Source organism: Eleutherodactylus coqui, chromosome 3 (assembly GCF_035609145.1).
Source record: "Eleutherodactylus coqui strain aEleCoq1 chromosome 3, aEleCoq1.hap1, whole genome shotgun sequence".
Classification (NCBI taxonomy): Eukaryota; Metazoa; Chordata; class Amphibia; order Anura; family Eleutherodactylidae; genus Eleutherodactylus; species Eleutherodactylus coqui.
This window is the reverse complement of record NC_089839.1, coordinates 257,181,074-257,187,032: the sequence shown is the minus strand read 5'-3', so window position 1 is coordinate 257,187,032 and position 5,959 is coordinate 257,181,074.

Sequence of the window (5,959 nt, the reverse complement as noted above, 5' to 3'; positions counted from 1 at the left end):
CCTTTTGTCGTCATCCTTTTAGGAGCCGACCACAACTTACAGTTCTAACATGTAAGGAAAGGTACCTGACAAGTAGAGGAGCAGATAAGCTCCGTATTAACCGAAGCCTTTTTACTGTACATTGTAATGGGGGACTTATTATTTTTTATTCATGCAATTTTCTATTTTAATATATAATTTTCTGTAATTGAATGGCCTACTGTGATTTTTCTTTGGTGACCAGGGACAAGTGAAATTTACTAATGGCTGAGCATTCACTTTAACAGATTACAATTTATCTAATGGTAGCAAGAAAGTGCTAAATGGGTCTTTTGGGCCGTAAATAAAAAATGGACAGGTTTAGAATTGTGTAAAAGAATCAAAAATGACATGCCTACCCCAGTCACTTCCTGAGCCATGCTGTGGCCCAGCCACTTGAAACCTGAGAGATGCAGGTTGGTGGTCATATGCTATTCATTGTGAATGTGATCAGGCTTCAGCGGCCATGGAAGATTCCTTACTGAAGGCTGCAGTTGACCGAGTGGTTACATGCACATGAATGGTATGTGGGTGATTGGGCTGCAGTGTGAGTTTGGTAGCTCATGGAGTAGGAAAATGTCTTAAACTTTGACAGTCTTAGAACTGTGCACAATGAAGTCCTGGAAACCCCTTCAAAGGAATTCTGTCAATGTATCATGTCCTATTAACTCTTCACACCATAGGTGCAAAGGCAGGCAGTGGTGGCATTGCAGAAACCTACTTTTTCTTTGTCTGTCTTTAATGCCCAGAGAACTGTGTGCAAACAAGCGCTAGATCATTGGCTTTGGCTGGTCCAGTTTGTCATTTTTCCCAACACCTCACTTTGTTCCAAAGCAGATGGTATCTGTGTCATTGGCAACTCTTTTCTGCTCATCGCTGGACAAGGGAAGAGGGTTTGGTGAAGTCTGACAGCAGAAGGTCCGAATGGTTTGATCTGACACTAGACTGTTCGATGGGCATTCGTTTTTATACAATGCAGATATATATGGCAAAAAACCTGGCTTCTTGTGACTGTAGCACTAGCAACAGAAATAAAGGGGTAACCACTACCCTCTTTAGCCCAGATCTAATTGTGTGACTCGCTCGTAGGGACATCCTATGCTGAGGGACTCCTTAGGATTGTATTTATCTGCTTGTTTTTCATTTTGCTGTAACTCGCTGTAATCACTTACTACGATTTTGTATCTCATTGGTTTGTATGTACATCTCTTTGCACCAGTTTTGATAAATGTCTTCCCCCATTGTCATTACTGTAAATTTCTTTAATATAGCCCCCCTCTGCCAGCCTGAAGTTACTACGTACATTAATTTTAAATATAGAATTGCTGGTCGGCAGATGCCTTGTCCGCAGCCGTAGACCAAGCCCCACTTCAGTGTCGGGTCCCCTTTTACATCTCACAGAAATAACATGCATGTTAACTTCAAGTTGTAACTGAGTGAACTTGAATACTGTCTGACTCCTTTTTAGGTTTGGGCTCCGCTGCTACATGACGTTTCTGCAAAAAAAAACTGTTACAACTTGCATGTTATGGAGGAATATTGTAAGCATCCCTACAGCTACTAACTTAACTAGACTTATAACTATCATCCCTTAGCTAATAATTCTTTACATTCTATCCATCCTGCCAGCACACATGGAGGTTGCCCTCTTGACCTCGTTGGAACAGGAAGAGGAGAGTTCAAAAGCCCACTTCCTACCACTACTATCCAGTGTTCTTCCTGTCCCAATGGGATACAGAGGGAGTTCTCCATGTATGCCGAAGGATGGACGAAGAAGCGCTCACCGCGATGGAGTATGGATCCAGTGTGCGTTCAAGAGAGCGGTGGTGGTCTGAGCTCGCTGACTTTGGCAGATGCTGCAGCATTCCTGAACATGGGTCTGGCGTTTAATGGTGGCCAGCTCGGGATGAGGATGTGTCGCACACAATGACGTCAGACGCATGCTCCGGTGCCGTCTGCGACGCCAAATTGAAAAAAAGCGGTGGTTTTGATTTTACTGGAGCTCACCCTGTGGGATACAGCTTCTGATTCACCATCTAAACACTATGGATAACATGGAAGGTGATAGAGAAAACCCACCAACTGTGAGTAGTCATTACAGGCTATATTGGTATAATGGCTTCTGTATTGAAGGAGGAAGCATCAAAACTGAAGCCTGACAAAAGATTAAAAGATGCGCATTGTGTTTTGAGCGATAATTGTCTAAATGGACCTTTATCCTTGCTAGATAAAAAGTTTAAATTGTCCACCTGTGTGAAACAAATTGTTAAATTGGTGGTAGTCACCCTGTAACCTTAGGGAAAAAAAAACTCAAACTATAGAGAACTGAGAAGTTTGGTAAACATTAATCCAAGCTGAAGATATAGTACGTGGAAACGCGTAAAAATATTGTCTGACAACAGTGTCTTTAATTTATCAGGGCGGTGCCAGCCAGCCTCATCTGCAACATTTATTGAGAAGAATATTCTCCTGGGCAGAACTGTTGGGTTGAGTTATTTTTCACTGTCCCAGAATGGCCAAAAAGGCCATGGTTCCTGTTTATTGACCTCTTTGGCGATAGACTCCAATTACACTGCCCCTCAGGCAGGACCCTCTGTCAAAGGCCCCAGTGTTCTGCCAGGAGATCTGTTGGATGAAGCTGACGGCAGAGATTGAGAGACTGAGGGCTATCATCCAAGGTAATAGACACTCTTAAAGAGTCAAAAGGATATTACCTTCATTATATACTCTGGTATATGGAGGAAATTCTGCCATGCGTACGGATCAGATAGTCCAGATCTGAATAATCCTGACCTTACGAAGATCTTAGGTTTACAAGAAGGTCTAGGTAAGGGACTTAGCCCTAGAACACTGCGGGAACAGCTGGCGGCTCTTGGTTCCTTGATGTCCAACTGATAGAAAGCAGGTTTTCACAGGGAGCGGATGGGCTTAAACCATTTGTTAAAAAATTGGTTCCCTCTTGGGACCTTAATGGGGTGTTTAGTCTCTGCGAACCTCCCTTTGAGCCCATGCATTTGGTATCACTTAAAAACCGATCTATTAAAATAGCCTTTCTGGTAGCTATTGCAACAGCTAGACTGACTGGTGAGATATGAGTTATCTTGTAGGGAACCCTACTTCAGGGTATTGCACGATAGAATAGTTATCCTTTTTTTTCCCCCACAGTGGTATCTACGTTCCAAATGGAACAGGAAATAATTATGGCCTTTGGGCAGAAGGTTCTCCAGTGGATTTTCTAAAGATGTATCCTAAAGGCTTGGTTGCATCCTTACCTTTTTGGGTTTCAAAAGCCAGGTCTAACAACCGGGGAAAAGGTTTTATCCAGACTCAACTCCCTGCAGTGAACTTTCAGAAACAATCTTTTGTTTCAAGATCATTTTGTGGCATTTATTGATAAGAGATTTTGCAATGACCAGGCAGAGCCAGCTCCAGCTTTGTAAGAACAGAAAGAGTGTTGGTATCTTCCTTACTTTCACCTGTAAAAATCTAAACAGATCAGGCTGGTGTTTGACTCAAGGGCTAAGCATCATGTTGCATCTGACTAATGTTCTTCCGATGGTGGAAGGGTAGGATATGCTAAAAGTAAAACCTGCTGTGAAGGCACAACTCTCCAGTGGCTCCAATAAAAGGTACCAAAACAATTAGATGAATATCCAACTTCTCGTTTTATTTAGAATATTAAAATCCAGCTAATAAACACGTTTCGGGGTGAACCCCTTCATCCGTAGTGCTGGGATGACATGAGCTGAAGCAGGGTGGATGTCCAAGGGAGAAATGGATAATCTAGATGTGCTTGAGAGGTTCAGAAAGGAGCCAGTCACCATTACTGCTTGAGTATTAAAGGGTATTCACCATATAAAACAAACATTGCTTTTTGCCTAGATAAACCATGATTTATAGGGGATTATCCAACTTCTAAGAAAATATCTTCCAAAACACATCTCTGGAATGGCAACAGGTCCTCTTAGAGCTTTGTGTTGTGCTGCTCCTCTTATGAACTGACAAATGGGTGTCACCTTGCCCCTGTCAGCACTGATTGGATGAAGGCAGACTATGTAAGGTCAAAGCTCCAACTGGTAACAGCCAATTGTCTGTGCTGTTCCTTCTATAAACTTATGAATGTATAAAGATGCTGTAGTATTGTTTCTTCACATGTATTTTAGTACATGCTTTGATGAGAAATGCTCAATCCATTAAAGATCAAGCACTGTAAATATACAGCACCTGGACCTGTGCTTTAATCCCACCCAATAATACAGTGTGGGATTAAAGCTCCTCCAATCTAGCAAGAACAAGTCGTGTTCTCAGCTATTAGATAGAAGTGGTTTAAAAAATAAATAAATAAAGCTGCTTCTGCTTCCTCCTTTGGGTCCTCATCTGTCTCTCTTTTAGAGGCAGCATAGCACTCAAATGAGTGCTATGTATAGAATACAGGAAGTGGCAGTGCCACTTTCTATATGGAATCCAGCAACCCACAACATGTCAGAGTTGCAGGATCTTAACAGTAGGGGGATGGTTTCACCTGTAATGTGGGCTTTTATGCATGCCCCAATTAGTGGAGAATTGAAATACATTTGACAGTGTGAACGTCCCCCAGCTGTATTAGGACATCATGGGGGAACATAAATGTTAAAAAAAAATTACAAAATAAAATTTAGGTCATGCCAATGTTAGTGCAAATGCATTTTAGATATACTGTGGGTGTCATATCAGATATGGTGGTAGGAGCTCTGAGAAGCCAATGAACACCACTCAGTCTAGTGTGAAAACTGAATGACATCGGCTTTAATTGTGGTGGGAAAGAGGTTATATTGTAACTCAAACAAAACAAAGGTGTGACATTCAGATGCATTACAACATATTGTGTGCTAATAAGTCATTCTCATGGGGAGAACCATACAATGTGCCCTCATAAAAGCAAGAAGGCAGCAGCCACAGCGCTAATGAGGATCTCAGCAGAAATAAAGGCCATGGTCTAAATTTCTAACACTACATCAGAAGGTCCAGCCTTTGTACTGCATTCATACGACTAGGTCTTCTATGCAATGTAACCATCTGTAAGGCCGAGGCTACATGGAGAATTTATAGCACGATTTTCCGGTGTTTTAGTAAAGGTGTGTTTACATGGAACAATTGTCGCTCAAATTTGACCAATGCAGTGGGTTTTTTTGACCAAATTCATTCCATGTAAACATGACCAACGATTGAGCGATAATTGGTTCACTTATCATTCATGGCATACAAGCATGTAAATAATCATTTATTTGCTAATCGTTTCATTTAAATACCATTCAGTAGTTCTCATTCCCATACAGTACCTGTGAATGACTGAACGATTCAGCACAATTTAGCTGTCTGTATAAAACAGGCTAGAGGAGCAAAAGAGTGAATTCTTCTCAGTCGTACGAACAATGTCAATCGCTCCATCTAAAATCACATCTAGCAGTTTCCAGTGATGGGGATCCCGTGTGAAATTGGGACTTAACAGGGTACGGCACAAGAAATGGATTGCCAGCAGCTTCGTTTTAGCTCACTTGAAGGGTACTTTTACACGGGACAACTATCACTCTTGTTTTCACACAGAAGCGTGTCATTCACCGAATGGAGGCGGAGCACGCTGAAGATCTCTTGTAGCCGCCCGCATCCATTCAGAGTAAACAGGCAGTTCATAGAGGTTTACATGGGCTGACAGTCACTTGGTTTTTAGGCAAGCTGAAAACCAAGAGACTCAGACAAGTGATTGATTCTCGGTCATTCGCCCTGTCAGATCCTGTTTTTTTTTTTATATAGGATAGATGCCTGTAAAAAATCGCTCTTTGGAGTGACTACTCTGGTGAATATCCCCCCGCTAAAAAGCGCTCAAATGAAGGGACTTCTCCGTGAACGACTGCCTTCTCTCAGCCTGGTCACCCTACTGCTTACAGAACAACTTCTGGGAGTT